We start from the raw sequence: 18,027 nt of genomic DNA on the forward strand, positions 1-18,027 counted from the left end.
CAGGGGTTACGATCACAACTCTCTACAGATACTCCAGGGGTTACGGTCACAACTCTCTACAGATACTCCAGGGGTTACGATCACAACTCTCTCTACAGATACTCCAGGGGTTACGATCACAACTCTCTACAGATACTCCAGGGGTTACGGTCACAACTCTCTCTACAGATACTCCAGGGGTTACGGTCACAACTCTCTCTACAGATACTCCAGGGGTTACGGTCACAACTCTCTACAGATACTCCAGGGGTTACGATCACAACTCTCTACAGATACTCCAGGGGTTACGGTCACAACTCTCTCTACAGATACTCCAGGGGTTACGGTCACAACTCTCTACAGATACTCCAGGGGTTACGGTCACAACTCTCTCTACAGATACTCCAGGGGTTACGGTCACAACTCTCTACAGATACTCCAGGGGTTACGGTCACAACTCTCTCTACAGATACTCCAGGGGTTACGATCACAACTCTCTACAGATACTCCAGGGGTTACGGTCACAACTCTCTACAGATACTCCAGGGGTTACGGTCACAACTCTCTACAGATACTCCAGGGGTTACGATCACAACTCTCTACAGATACTCCAGGGGTTACGGTCACAACTCTCTACAGATACTCCAGGGGTTACGGTCACAACTCTCTACAGATACTCCAGGGGTTACGGTCACAACTCTCTCTACAGATACTCCAGGGGTTACGGTCACAACTCTCTACAGATACTCCAGGGGTTACGGTCACAACTCTCTCTACAGATACTCCAGGGGTTACGATCACAACTCTCTACAGATACTCCAGGGGTTACGATCACAACTCTCTCTACAGATACTCCAGGGGTTACGATCACAACTCTCTACAGATACTCCAGGGGTTACGGTCACAACTCTCTACAGATACTCCAGGGGTTACGATCACAACTCTCTACAGATACTCCAGGGGTTACGGTCACAACTCTCTCTACAGATACTCCAGGGGTTACGATCACAACTCTCTACAGATACTCCAGGGGTTACGATCACAACTCTCTCTACAGATACTCCAGGGGTTACGATCACAACTCTCTACAGATACTCCAGGGGTTACGGTCACAACTCTCTACAGATACTCCAGGGGTTACGGTCACAACTCTCTCTACAGATACTCCAGGGGTTACGATCACAACTCTCTACAGATACTCCAGGGGTTACGGTCACAACTCTCTACAGATACTCCAGGGGTTACGGTCACAACTCTCTCTACAGATACTCCAGGGGTTACGGTCACAACTCTCTCTACAGATACTCCAGGGGTTACGATCACAACTCTCTACAGATACTCCAGGGGTTACGATCACAACTCTCTCTACAGATACTCCAGGGGTTACGATCACAACTCTCTACAGATACTCCAGGGGTTACGATCACAACTCTCTACAGATACTCCAGGGGTTACGATCACAACTCTCTACAGATACTCCAGGGGTTACGATCACAACTCTCTACAGATACTCCAGGGGTTACGGTCACAACTCTCTACAGATACTCCAGGGGTTACGATCACAACTCTCTACAGATACTCCAGGGGTTACGGATCACAACTCTCTCTACAGATACTCCAGGGGTTACGATCACAACTCTCTACAGATACTCCAGGGGTTACGATCACAACTCTCTACAGATACTCCAGGGGTTACGGTCACAACTCTCTACAGATACTCCAGGGGTTACGGTCACAACTCTCTACAGATACTCCAGGGGTTACGATCACAACTCTCTACAGATACTCCAGGGGTTACGGTCACAACTCTCTCTACAGATACTCCAGGGGTTACGGTCACAACTCTCTACAGATACTCCAGGGGTTACGATCACAACTCTCTACAGATACTCCAGGGGTTACGGTCACAACTCTCTACAGATACTCCAGGGGTTACGGTCACAACTCTCTCTACAGATACTCCAGGGGTTACGATCACAACTCTCTCTACAGATACTCCAGGGGTTACGATCACAACTCTCTACAGATACTCCAGGGGTTACGATCACAACTCTCTCTACAGATACTCCAGGGGTTACGGTCACAACTCTCTACAGATACTCCAGGGGTTACGATCACAACTCTCTCTACAGATACTCCAGGGGTTACGATCACAACTCTCTACAGATACTCCAGGGGTTACGATCACAACTCTCTACAGATACTCCAGGGGTTACGGTCACAACTCTCTACAGATACTCCAGGGGTTACGATCACAACTCTCTACAGATACTCCAGGGGTTACGATCACAACTCTCTACAGATACTCCAGGGGTTACGATCACAACTCTCTACAGATACTCCAGGGGTTACGATCACAACTCTCTACAGATACTCCAGGGGTTACGGTCACAACTCTCTACAGATACTCCAGGGGTTACGATCACAACTCTCTACAGATACTCCAGGGGTTACGATCACAACTCTCTACAGATACTCCAGGGGTTACGATCACAACTCTCTACAGATACTCCAGGGGTTACGATCACAACTCTCTACAGATACTCCAGGGGTTACGATCACAACTCTCTACAGATACTCCAGGGGTTACGGTCACAACTCTCTACAGATACTCCAGGGGTTACGGTCACAACTCTCTCTACAGATACTCCAGGGGTTACGGTCACAACTCTCTCTACAGATACTCCAGGGGTTACGGTCACAACTCTCTCTACAGATACTCCAGGGGTTACGATCACAACTCTCTACAGATACTCCAGGGGTTACGGTCACAACTCTCTCTACAGATACTCCAGGGGTTACGATCACAACTCTCTCTACAGATACTCCAGGGGTTACGGTCACAACTCTCTACAGATACTCCAGGGGTTACGGTCACAACTCTCTACAGATACTCCAGGGGTTACGGTCACAACTCTCTACAGATACTCCAGGGGTTACGATCACAACTCTCTCTACAGATACTCCAGGGGTTACGGTCACAACTCTCTCTACAGATACTCCAGGGGTTACGATCACAACTCTCTCTACAGATACTCCAGGGGTTACGATCACAACTCTCTACAGATACTCCAGGGGTTACGGATCACAACTCTCTACAGATACTCCAGGGGTTACGGTCACAACTCTCTACAGATACTCCAGGGGTTACGATCACAACTCTCTACAGATACTCCAGGGGTTACGATCACAACTCTCTACAGATACTCCAGGGGTTACGGTCACAACTCTCTACAGATACTCCAGGGGTTACGATCACAACTCTCTACAGATACTCCAGGGGTTACGATCACAACTCTCTCTACAGATACTCCAGGGGTTACGGTCACAACTCTCTACAGATACTCCAGGGGTTACGGTCACAACTCTCTACAGATACTCCAGGGGTTACGGTCACAACTCTCTCTACAGATACTCCAGGGGTTACGATCACAACTCTCTACAGATACTCCAGGGGTTACGATCACAACTCTCTACAGATACTCCAGGGGTTACGATCACAACTCTCTACAGATACTCCAGGGGTTACGATCACAACTCTCTACAGATACTCCAGGGGTTACGGTCACAACTCTCTCTACAGATACTCCAGGGGTTACGGTCACAACTCTCTACAGATACTCCAGGGGTTACGGTCACAACTCTCTACAGATACTCCAGGGGTTACGGTCACAACTCTCTCTACAGATACTCCAGGGGTTACGGTCACAACTCTCTACAGATACTCCAGGGGTTACGATCACAACTCTCTACAGATACTCCAGGGGTTACGGTCACAACTCTCTACAGATACTCCAGGGGTTACGATCACAACTCTCTACAGATACTCCAGGGGTTACGATCACAACTCTCTACAGATACTCCAGGGGTTACGATCACAACTCTCTACAGATACTCCAGGGGTTACGATCACAACTCTCTCTACAGATACTCCAGGGGTTACGATCACAACTCTCTACAGATACTCCAGGGGTTACGATCACAACTCTCTCTACAGATACTCCAGGGGTTACGATCACAACTCTCTACAGATACTCCAGGGGTTACGATCACAACTCTCTCTACAGATACTCCAGGGGTTACGGTCACAACTCTCTACAGATACTCCAGGGGTTACGATCACAACTCTCTACAGATACTCCAGGGGTTACGATCACAACTCTCTACAGATACTCCAGGGGTTACGATCACAACTCTCTCTACAGATACTCCAGGGGTTACGATCACAACTCTCTCTACAGATACTCCAGGGGTTACGATCACAACTCTCTAACAGATACTCCAGGGGTTACGATCACAACTCTCTACAGATACTCCAGGGGTTACGGTCACAACTCTCTACAGATACTCCAGGGGTTACGGTCACAACTCTCTCTACAGATACTCCAGGGGTTACGGTCACAACTCTCTCTACAGATACTCCAGGGGTTACGGTCACAACTCTCTACAGATACTCCAGGGGTTACGATCACAACTCTCTACAGATACTCCAGGGGTTACGGTCACAACTCTCTACAGATACTCCAGGGGTTACGGTCACAACTCTCTCTACAGATACTCCAGGGGTTACGATCACAACTCTCTACAGATACTCCAGGGGTTACGATCACAACTCTCTACAGATACTCCAGGGGTTACGGTCACAACTCTCTCTACAGATACTCCAGGGGTTACGGTCACAACTCTCTCTACAGATACTCCAGGGGTTACGATCACAACTCTCTACAGATACTCCAGGGGTTACGATCACAACTCTCTACAGATACTCCAGGGGTTACGGTCACAACTCTCTCTACAGATACTCCAGGGGTTACGATCACAACTCTCTCTACAGATACTCCAGGGGTTACGATCACAACTCTCTCTACAGATACTCCAGGGGTTACGGTCACAACTCTCTACAGATACTCCAGGGGTTACGATCACAACTCTCTCTACAGATACTCCAGGGGTTACGGTCACAACTCTCTACAGATACTCCAGGGGTTACGGTCACAACTCTCTCTACAGATACTCCAGGGGTTATAATCATAACATTTGGAATGTCCTATTAGGAAGAATAGACGGATTTTTCTCGGTTATGTGAATAAAACCCGTAGTTTTGAGTTATTGATAGCAGATCGTAATTACTCTTCCAATTCAAAAGAAAATCTGATACTAGATCGTACGTGTATCCTCAATTCTCGATGAGAGTGGTATTTTGGTTGAAAAAAACAAAGCAGAACAGACGAAATGTATATTTCCGATTATTTCTCAATACACGATATATTACTCACAGTTTTTAAAGTTCGGGTTGTTTAATGTAGATAATAGTAGATATATCATTGTGTTTTAAAGAATCACGTACAAGTAAAGAAAACTTTACTTCTCTTTTATAAAAATCGCTCATATATTGTAAATGATATGTAGCATGAGAAAAGAAATGCAGCGACCAGACCGGAACTCTAGTCCGGAACCTCCGAAATCTGGACGGACGCTCTACCTTTTGAACTTCCTGGTTCCTGTCCAGTTCCGCTACATATGTCTTTATTCGGCCCAAGAGATTAAAGGTTGCAGATCAGAGGTCGGTTGTTCGATCTGAAGCTGCGAGCACAGAATAGCATACGATGTCAAAATGCAATACACCCAAAAGTGTTGAAAGACCTTCAAGTCTAATGCAAACCTGTAAGTATTATTTTCAACAAATCACTGGAATCTGGTAAAGTACCATTAGTGTGGAAAGAAGCTAACATCCCGGCAATATTTAAAAATGGATCGAAAACAGAACCTGGAAACTACCGACCTGTAAGTCTCACAAGCATCGTAGGTAAAACAATGGAAAGGATAATATGACATGAAACTGTTAAGCATATGGATATAAATGTCATGCATAGTTATAGGCAATTTGGGTTCATGTCAAAACGGTCAACGGCGCTCCAACTTGTTAAGGTTCTAGAGGATTGACGTGATCTACATGGACGTCATGAAGGCCTTCGACAAGGTCCCACATGGACGTCATGAAGGCCTTCGACAAGGTCCCACATGGACGTCATGAAGGCCTTCGACAAGGTCCCACATGGACGTCATGAAGGCCTTCGACAAGGTCCCACATGGACGTCATGAAGGCCTTCGATAAGGTCCCACATGGACGACTAATAGGAAAAGTTGGAAGCTACGGTATTAGCGAACGGGTCAAATCATGGATAGAAAGCTTTTTAATTAACAGAAAACAACGGGTAGTGGTTAATGAAGCAGTATCAGATGAACACCAAGTAACCAGTGGAATACCACAAGGAAGTGTTTTAGTCCCAGTAGTGTTTGTTATTTATATAAATGGTTTACCAGAACACACAACATCCACAACATTCTTATTTACGGACGATATTAAGATAAACAGGAATATCAAATGTGAAAATGAAAACGTCACAATAAATGTCAAAGTCCAAAATTTCTGTTATCAAGATAAACATAAACAGAAGTGTCTTCAGTATTAACAAATATATTTCTCGAGCGTGGTAAATATTTAAATATTTTTCACGAGTGCGCAGCATTAAGTAAATTACATTGAGTCAGCCTTTTATTCTCTCTATTGCCGTTTGCAATATATTGGCCAAATCAGAAGAACCTAGTAGAATCTAAGATATTAACCGTGGGCTTTGCCCTCGGTTAATATTTGATTCTAACAGGTCGTGGTTGATATAACTCCATACTGACCTCACCAAAAGTCCATATTACGTTATACTGTGTATCGTAATAAAATATTTGAGAAAATGCATTACTTGGGTCAGTGACGTAAGATAGGTTAGATGGTGTATGAACACGATTTGTATATTTAAATGTGTGTTATTTACATTAAACTTACTTCCTTTGAATGTGGCATTCTCCTTTAATTCTCACACGACTGCAGACATAACACGAAAAATACACTCAATGTAGTGACGTCAGGCAAAACGACGTCATTTATTATATTAGTATATTATCGAAGTTGGTCATAAAAAACTGAGGTATGTCTTACTGAGAAAGGTAGACGTTACTACTATATATATACATTTATCGGTTAACTGATAGTCCAATAGTTTTACTATGGTTATTGTAATGTCGGTCACAGAATCATAGTCTTTGTGTTGCTGAAAGCTTTAGCTTGTTTGGTGACACTTGATTTTCATTTTTTGTCGAGAAATGGTTACAACGATCTAAGAACCTCGTTAAGCACCTTTACCAAGTGGAATTGTTAACTTTCAATTTTGTTCGGTAAGGTTCTATAAGCAATGAACAGTGGTTTTAATGTTGTTATAGGCGATATGGCAGCAAGATGTATGGTGGGCAAATGGCATGGGAACCCGTTAGTTCAATACTTTTATTTACATTGCCTAACTATTTTCGTCAACTTTGAAAAAAAAACACCACAAAAAAATCCCGCCTTTTTTAATGTCACATGACCCACTTGGTGTTATCGGCGTATGGTGGCAACTGCCTCTTAGCATTGTGTCAATGGGGAAATGTGGAGCAAATGTAAATATATAGTGGTAATACAGGGTCCCAATGAATATACATTATATGATTGTATTATATTTACAAGTACACGTAAGTCATTCAATATTTCATTAAGGCGTCACGTATCATTAGTTCAGTCAAATGACCTATAAACGGTACAATTATCTGTTTGTAACATCTACAACATGTGTTAGGTGAAACTGGAGACCTATATATGCATATCAACATACCATAAAGGAGTATTTCATGTACAAATGGTAAAATGGCAGAATGTTTCATTCGACGTTAGAGATCAATATTGCGATACCGCATCTGTCTCATCATTAATGAAGCACATTATCTCGCAATAGATAAAACGTTTAATGATGATGATGATTGGACGAGTTTACGATGATTGGACGAGTTTACGATGATTGGACGAGTTTACTATAATTGGACGAGTTTATGATGATTGGACGAGTTTACTATAATTGGACGAGTTTATGATGATTGGACGAGTATACGATGATTGGACGAGTTTAAAATGATTGGACGAGTTTACGATGATTGGACGAGTTTACGATTTTACGATGATTGGACGAGTTTACGATGATTGGACGAGTTTACGATGATTGGACGAGATTAAGATGATTGGACGAGTTAACGATGATTGGACGAGATTAAGATGATTGGACGAGTTAACGATGATTGGGCGAGTTTATGATGATTGGACGAGTATATGATGATCGAACGAGTTTATGATGATTGGACGAGTTGACGATGAATGGAAAAATTGATCTATGATGACGACGACGACGACGACGACGACGATCTAAAAATCCGAAATATTGTTTCAGTTGAAGTAAGTTCAGGTAATCAAAATAAATAAAAATGTTCACATATTTCGTTCTTTTAACCGATAAGGCTTATGACGTTTGGACGAGTTTATGGTAATTGGACGAGTTTACAATGATTGGACGAGTTTATGGTGATTAGACGAGTTTCGATTATTGGAAGAGAGTTTACAATGATTTGACGAATTGATGATGATTGGGTGAGTTTATGATGATCGGACGAGTTTACGACGATTGGACGAGGTTTCGATGATTGAACGAGTTTACGATGATTGGACGAGTTTGCGATGATTGGACGAGTTGATGATGATTGGGTGAGTTTATGATGATCGGACGAGTTTACGATGATTGGACGAGTTTACGATGATTGGACGAGTTTATCATGATTGGACGAGTTTACGATGATTGGACGAGTTTACGATGATTGGACGAGTTTACGATGATTGGACGAGTTTACGATGATTGGACGAGTTTACGATGATTGGACGAGAGTTTACAATGAGTGGACGAGTTTATGATGATTGGACGAGTTTACGATGATTGGACGAGTTAACGATGATTGGACGAGTGTACGATGATTGGACGAGTTTACGATTATTGGAAGAGTTTATGTGATCGGACGAGTTTACGATGATTGGACGAGTTGACGATGAATGGAAAAAATGATCTATGATGACGACGACGACGACGCCGAAGACGATCTAAAAATCCGAAATATTGTTTCAGTTGAAGTAAGTTCAGGTTATCAAAATGAATAAAAATGTTTACATATTTCGTTCTTTTAACCGATAAGGCTTATGACGTTTGGACGAGTTTATGGTATTTGGACGAGTTTACAATGATTGGACGAGTTTACAATGATTGGACGAGTTTATGATGATTGAACGAGTTGATGGTAATTGGATGAGTGTACGATGATTGGACCAGTTTATAGTGATCGGACGAGTTCATGGTGATTGGAAGAGTTGATGCTGATTGGACGAGTTAACGATTATTGGACGAGTTTACAATGATTGGACGAGTTAACGATGATTGGACGAGTTTATGGTGATTAGACGAGTTTCGATTATTGGACGAGTTTACAATGATTTGACGAATTGATGATGATTGGGTGAGTTTACAATGATAGGACGAGTTTATGATGATTGTACGAGTTTATGATGATTGGACGAGTTTACGATGATTGGACGAGTTTACGATGATTGGAAGAATTTACGATGATTGGACGAGTTTAAGATGATTGGACGAGTTTATGGTGATTGGACGAGTTAACGATGATTGGACAAGTTCACGATTATTGAACGAGTTGATGATGATTGGACGAGTTTATGTGATCGGACGAGTTTACGATGATTGGACGAGTTGACGATGATTGCACGAGTTGACGATGAATGGAAAAAATGATCTATGAAGACGACGACGACGACGACGATCTAAAAATCCGAAATATTGTTTCAGTTGAAGTAAGTTCAGGTAATCAAAATAAATAAAAATGTTCACATATTTCGTTCTTTTAACCGATAAGGCTTATGACGTTTGGACGAGTTTATGGTAATTGGACGAGTTTACAATGATTGGACGAGTTTATGGTGATTAGACGAGTTTCGATTATTGGACGAGAGTTTACAATGATTTGACGAATTGATGATGATTGGGTGAGTTTATGATGATCGGACGAGTTTACGACGATTGGACGAGTTTTCGATGATTGGACGAGTTTACGATGATTGGACGAGTTGATGATGATTGGGTGAGTTAATGATGATCGGACGAGTTTACGATGATTGGACGAGTTTACGATGATTGGACGAGTTTATGATGATTGGACGAGTTTACGATGATTGGACGAGTTAACGATGATTGGACGAGAGTTTACAATGAGTGGACGAGTTTATGATGATTGGACGAGTTTACGATGATTGGACGAGTTAACGATGATTGGAAGAGTTTATGTGATCGGACGAGTTTACAATGATTGGACGAGTTTACAATGATTGGACGAGTTTATGATGATTGAACGAGTTGATGGTAATTGGATGAGTGTACGATGATTGGACCAGTTTATAGTGATCGGACGAGTTCATGGTGATTGGAAGAGTTGATGCTGATTGGACGAGTTTACGATTATTGGACGGGAGTTTACAATGATTGGACGAGTATATGATGATCAAACGAGTTTATAATGATTGGACGAGTTTATAATGATTGGACGAGTTTACGATGATTGGACGAGTTAACGATGATTGGACGAGTTGATGATGATTGGACGAGTTAACGAAGATTGGACGAGTTTACGATGATTGGACGAGTTGATGATGATTGGACGAGTTTACGAAGATTGGACGAGTTTTGATTATTGGACAAGAGTTTACGATGATTGGACGAGTTTATGATGATTGGACGAGTTTATGATGATTGAACGAGTTGATGGTAATTGGATGAGTGTACGATGATTGGACCAGTTTATAGTGATCAGACGAGTTCATGGTGATTGGAAGAGTTGATGCTGATTGGACGAGTTTACGATTATTGGACGGGAGTTTACAATGATTGGACGAGTATATGATGATCAAACGAGTTTATAATGATTGGACGAGTTTATAATGATTGGACGAGTTTACGATGATTGGACGAGTTAACGATGATTGGACGAGTTGATGATGATTGGACGAGTTTATGATGATTAGACGAGTTTACGATGATTGGACGAGTTTACGATGATTGGACGTGCTTATGACGTTTGGACGAGTTTATGATGATTGGACGAGTTTATGATGATTGGACGAGTTTATGATGATTGGACGAGTATATGATGATCGGACGAGTTTACGATGATTGGTCGAGTTGACGATGAATGGAAAAAATGATCTATGAAGACGACGACGACGACGACGATCTAAAAATCCGAAATATTGTTTCAGTTGAAGTAAGTTCAGGTTATCAAAATAAATAAAAATGTTCACATATTTCGTTCTTTTAACCGATAAGGCTTATGACGTTTGGACGAGTTTATGGTAATTGGACGAGTTTACAATGATTGGACGAGTTTATGGTGATTAGACGAGTTTCGATTATTGGACGAGAGTTTACAATGATTTGACGAATTGATGATGATTGGGTGAGTTTATGATGATCGGACGAGTTTACGACGATTGGACGAGTTTTCGATGATTGGACGAGTTTACGATGATTGGACGAGTTTGCGATGATTGGACGAGTTGATGATGATTGGGTGAGTTAATGATGATCGGACGAGTTTACGATGATTGGACGAGTTTACGATGATTGGACGAGTTTACGATGATTGGACGAGTTTACGATGATTGGACGAGAGTTTACAATGAGTGGACGAGTTTATGATGATTGGACGAGTTTACGATGATTGGACGAGTTAACGATGATTGGACGAGTGTACGATGATTGGACGAGTTCACGATTATTGGAAGAGTTGACGATGAATGGAAAAAATGATCTATGATGACGACGACGACGAAGACGATCTAAAAATCCGAAATATTGTTTCAGTTGAAGTAAGTTCAGGTTATCAAAATAAATAAAAATGTTTACATATTTCGTTCTTTTAACCGATAAGGCTTATGACGTTTGGACGAGTTTATGGTAATTGGACGAGTTTACAATGATTGGACGAGTTTACAATGATTGGACGAGTTAACGATGATTGGACGAGTTTATGGTGATTAGACGAGTTTCGATTATTGGACGAGTTTACAATGATTGGACGAGTTCACGATGATTGGACGAGTTCACGATGATTGGACGAGTTTATGATGATTAGACGAGTTTACGATGATTGGACGTGCTTATGACGTTTGGACGAGTTTATGATGATTGGACGAGTTTATGATGATTGGACGAGTTTATGATGATTGGACGAGTTTATGATGATTGAACGAGTTGATGGTAATTGGATGAGTTTACGATGATTGGACCAGTTTATAGTGATCAGACGAGTTCATGGTGATTGGAAGAGTTGATGCTGATTGGACGAGTTTACGATGATTGGACGAGTATATGATGATCAAACGAGTTTATAATGATTGGACGAGTTTATAATGATTGGACGAGTTTACGATGATTGGACGAGTTAACGATGATTGGACGGGAGTTTACAATGATTGGACGAGTATATGATGATCAAACGAGTTTATAATGATTGGACGAGTTTACGATGATTGGACGAGTTAACGATGATTGGACGAGTTGATGATGATTGGACGAGTTTACGAAGATTGGACGAGTCTACGATGATTGGACGAGTTGATGATGATTGGACGAGTTTACGAAGATTGGACGAGTTTTGATTATTGGACGAGAGTTTACGATGATTGGACGAGTTTACGATGATTGGACGAGTTAACGATGATTGGACAAGTTGATGGTGATTGGACGAGTTTATGATGATTGGACGAGTTTACGATGATTGGACGAGTTTACAATGATTGGACGAGTTAACGATGATTGGACGAGTTTATGGTGATTAGACGAGTTTCGATTATTGGACGAGTTTACAATGATTGGACGAGTTCACGATGATTGGACGAGTTCACGATGATTGGACGAGTTTATGATGATTGGACGAGTTAATGATGTTTGAACGAGTTGATGGTAATTGGATGAGTGTACGATGATTGGACCAGTTTATAGTGATCAGACGAGTTCATGGTGATTGGAAGAGTTGATGCTGATTGGACGAGTTTACGATTATTGGACGGGAGTTTACAATGATTGGACGAGTATATGATGATCAAACGAGTTTATAATGATTGGACGAGTTTATAATGATTGGACGAGTTTACGATGATTGGACGAGTTAACGATGATTGGACGAGTTGATGATGATTGGACGAGTTTTCGAAGATTGGACGAGTTTACGATGATTGGACGAGTTGATGATGATTGGACGAGTTTACGAAGATTGGACGAGTTTTGATTATTGGACGAGAGTTTACGATGATTGGACGAGTTTACGATGATTGGACGAGTTAACGATGATTGGACGAGTTGATGGTGATTGGACGAGTTTATGATGATTGGACGAGTTTACGATGATTGGACGAGTTGATGATGATTGGACGAGTTCATGATGATTGGACGAGTTTATGATGATTTGGTTTGTTTGGTTTGTTTTTGTTTAACGTCCTATTAACAACCCGGGTCTTTTAAGGACGTGCCAGATTTTGGAGGTAGAGGAAAGCCAGAGTACCCGGAGAAAAACCATCGGCCTACGGTCAGTACCTGGCAACTGCCCTACGTAGGTTTCGACCTCGCAACCTAGTGATGGAGGGCTAGTGTTAAAGTGTAGGGAAACCTTAACCACTCGGCCACCGCGGCCCCTTATGATGTTTGGACGAGTTCATGGTGATTGGACGAGTTGATGATGATTGGACGAGTTTACGATTATTGGACGAGTTTAAGATGATTGGACGAGTTTATGGTGATTGGATGAGTTGATGGTGATTGGACGAGTTTACGAAGATTGGACGAGTTTACGGTGATTGGACGAGTTAACGATGATTGGACGAGTTTATAGTGATTGGACGAGTTTACGATTATTGGACGAGTTTACGATGATTGGACGAGTTTATTGTGATTGGATGAAAGTTTACAATGATTGGACGAGTTGATGGTGATTGGACGAGTTTACGATGATTGGACGAGTTGATGATGATTGGACGAGTTTACGATTATTGAACGAGTTTACGATGATTGGACGAGAGTTTACAATGAGTGGACGAGTTTATGATGATTGGACGAGTTAATGGTGATTGGACGAGTTGATGATGATTGGACGAGTTTACGATTATTGGACGAGTTTACGATGATTGGACGAGTTTACGATGATTGGACGAGTTAACGATGATTGGACGAGTGTACGATGATTGGACGAGTTTACGATTATTGGAAGAGTTTATGTGATTGGACGAGTTTACGATGATTGGACGAGTTGACGATGAATGGAAAAAATGATCTATGATGACGACGACGACGACGACGAAGACGATCTAAAAATCCGAAATATTGTTTCAGTTGAAGTAAGTTCAGGTTATCAAAATAAATAAAAATGTTTACATATTTCGTTCTTTTAACCGATAAGGCTTATGACGTTTGGACGAGTTTATGGTAATTGGACGAGTTTACAATGATTGGACGAGTTTACAATGATTGGACGAGTTAACGATGATTGGACGAGTTTATGGTGATTAGACGAGTTTCGATTATTGGACGAGTTTACAATGATTGGACGAGTTCACGATGATTGGACGAGTTCACGATGATTGGACGAGTTTATGATGATTAGACGAGTTTACGATGATTGGACGTGCTTATGACGTTTGGACGAGTTTATGATGATTGGACGAGTTTATGATGATTGGACGAGTTTATGATGATTGGACGAGTTTATGATGATTGAACGAGTTGATGGTAATTGGATGAGTGTACGATGATTGGACCAGTTTATAGTGATCGGACGAGTTCATGGTGATTGGAAGAGTTGATGCTGATTGGACGAGTTTACGATTATTGGACGGGAGTTTACAATGATTGGACGAGTATATGATGATCAAACGAGTTTATAATGATTGGACGAGTTTATAATGATTGGACGAGTTTACGATGATTGGACGAGTTAACGATGATTGGACGAGTTGATGATGATTGGACGAGTTTACGAAGATTGGACGAGTTTACGATGATTGGACGAGTTGATGATGATTGGACGAGTTTACGAAGATTGGACGAGTTTTGATTATTGGACGAGAGTTTACGATGATTGGACGAGTTTACGATGATTGGACGAGTTTACGATGATTGGACGAGTTGATGGTGATTGGACGAGTTTATGATGATTGGACGAGTTTATGATGATTGGACGAGTTAACGATGATTGGACGAGTTGATGATGATTGGACGAGTTTATGATGATTTGGTTTGTTTGGGTTTTTTTTTTTAACGTCCTATTAACAACCCGGGTCTTTTAAGGACGTGCCAAATTTTGGAGGTAGAGGAAAGCCAGAGTACCCGGAGAAAAACCACCGGCCTACGGTCAGTACCTGGCAACTGCCCCACGTAGGTTTCGACCTCGCAACCTAGTGATGGAGGGCTAGTGTTAAAGTGTAGGGAAACCTTAACCACTCGGCCACCGCGGCCCCTTATGATGTTTGGACGAGTTCATGGTGATTGGACGAGTTGATGATGATTGGACGAGTTTACGATTATTGGACGAGTTTAAGATGATTGGACGAGTTTATGGTGATTGGATGAGTTTATGGTGATTGGACGAGTTTACGAAGATTGGACGAGTTTACGGTGATTGGACGAGTTAACGATGATTGGACGAGTTTATAGTGATTGGACGAGTTTACGATTATTGGACGAGTTTACGATGATTGGACGAGTTTATGGTGATTGGATGAGAGTTTACGATGATTGGACGAGTTGATGATGATTGGACGAGTTAATGGTGATTGGACGAGTTGATGATGATTGGACGAGTTTACGATTATTGGACGAGTTTACGATGATAGGACGAGAGTTTACAATGAGTGGACGAGTTTATGATGATTGGACGAGTTTATGGACATTGGACGAGTTTACGATGATTGTACAAGTTCACGATTATTGAACGAGTTGATGATGATGGACGAGTTTATGTGATCGGACGAGTTTACGATAATTGGACGAGTTGAAGATGAATGGAAAAATTGATCTATGATGACGACGACGACGACGACGACGACGATCTAAAAATCCGAAATATTGTTTCAGTTGAAGTAAGTTCAGGTTATCAAAATAACTAAAAATGTTCACATATTTCGTTCTTTTAACCGATAAGGTCTGAGGCTCATTGCATATTGAACCACACTTTTAACTACAAATGTTTTGAGACATAAATATGTCCTCAGGTCCGTGGCGTGAGCACTTGCTCTGATTATGCCCATAGCCATTTGCATATTTCAATTAGAGACTGTCATACTAATGAACTGGCTTCCATTTTATTTTTACAAAACGTGGGGTGTCAGTTTTACAGTACATAACGTACATGTGGTGGGGGTGGGGTTTCAGTTTTACAGTACAGAACGTACATGTGGTGGGGGTGGGGTGTGTCAGTTTTACAGTACATAACGTACATGTGGTGGGGAGGGGTGTGTCAGTTTTACAGTACATAACGTACATGTGGTGGGGAGGGGTGTGTCAGTTTTACAGTACAGAACGTACATGTGGTGGGGGTGGGGTGTGTCAGTTTTACAGTACATAACGTACATGTGGTGGGGTGGGGTGGGGTGTGTCAGTTTTACAGTACATAACGTACATGTGGTGGGGGTGGGGTGTGTCAGTTTTACAGTACATAGCGTACATGTGGTGGTGTGGGGTGTGTCAGTTTTACAGTACAGAACGTACATGTGGTGGGGGTGGGGTGTGTCAGTTTTACAGTACATAACGTACATGTGGTGGGGGTGGGGTGTGTCAGTTTTACAGTACATAACCTACATGTGGTGGGGTGGGGTGTATCAGTTTTACAGTACATAACGTACATGTGGTGGGGGTGGGGTGTGTCAGTTTTACAGTACATAACGTACATGTGGTGGGGGTGGGGTGGGGTGTGTCAGTTTTACAGTACATAACGTACATGTGGTGGGGTTGGGGTGTATCAGTTTTACAGTACATAGCGTACATGTGGTGGGGGTGGGGTGTGTCAGTTTTACAGTACATAGCGTACATGTGGTGGTGTGGGGTGTGTCAGTTTTACGGTACATAACGTACATGTGGTGGGGTGGGGTGGGGTGTATCAGTTTTACAGTACATAACGTACATGTGGTGGGGGTGGGGTGTGTCAGTTTTTCAGTACATAACGTACATGTGGTGGGGGTGTGGTGTATCAGTTTTACAGTACATAACGTACATGTGGTGGTGGTGGGATGTGTCAGTTATACAGTACATAACGTACATGTGGTGGGGGTGGGGTGTGTCAGTTTTACAGTACATAACGTACATGTGGTGGGGTGGGGTGGGGTGTATCAGTTTTACAGTACATAACGTACATGTGGTGGGGGTGGGGTGTATCAGTTTTACAGTACATAACGTACATGTGGTGGGGGTGGGGTGTGTCAGTTTTACAGTACATAACGTACATGTGGTGGGGTGGGGTGGGGTGTATCAGTTTTACGGTACATAACGTACATGTGGTGGGGGTGGGGTGTATCAGTTTTACAGTACATAACGTACATGTGGTGGGGTGGGGTGTATCAGTTTTACGGTACATAACTTACCAAACGTTTTAACAAATCCCATTTCGCCCTAGTGATTTGTCTTCTGTTACCTGATTTTCATAATGCATGAAAACGCCTACACAGGTAAAAATTGATCGTTAAATAGATGTTTTATCCGGACTAAATATACACATTTCTGACTTAATTTGTCCTGATATTCACATTTGGTTTATTTCGGGCAAATAGTACTGCGATAAAATATGAGGTTGTCATCACACAAGTTATATATAGAACAGGCAGCTGATACAATATCAGCTGTGGCCTACATATATTTTACTGCATATATATGACGATATATAAACTCTGTGGCCTATATATATGTTATCGTATATAAACTCTGTGGCCTATATATATGTTATCGTATATAAACTCTGTGGCCCATATATATGTTATCGTATATAAACTCTGTGGCCTACATATATGTTATCGTATATAAACTCTGTGGCCTACAT

This window comes from Pecten maximus, chromosome 17 (genome assembly GCF_902652985.1).
Source record: "Pecten maximus chromosome 17, xPecMax1.1, whole genome shotgun sequence".
Taxonomy (NCBI): Eukaryota; Metazoa; Mollusca; class Bivalvia; order Pectinida; family Pectinidae; genus Pecten; species Pecten maximus.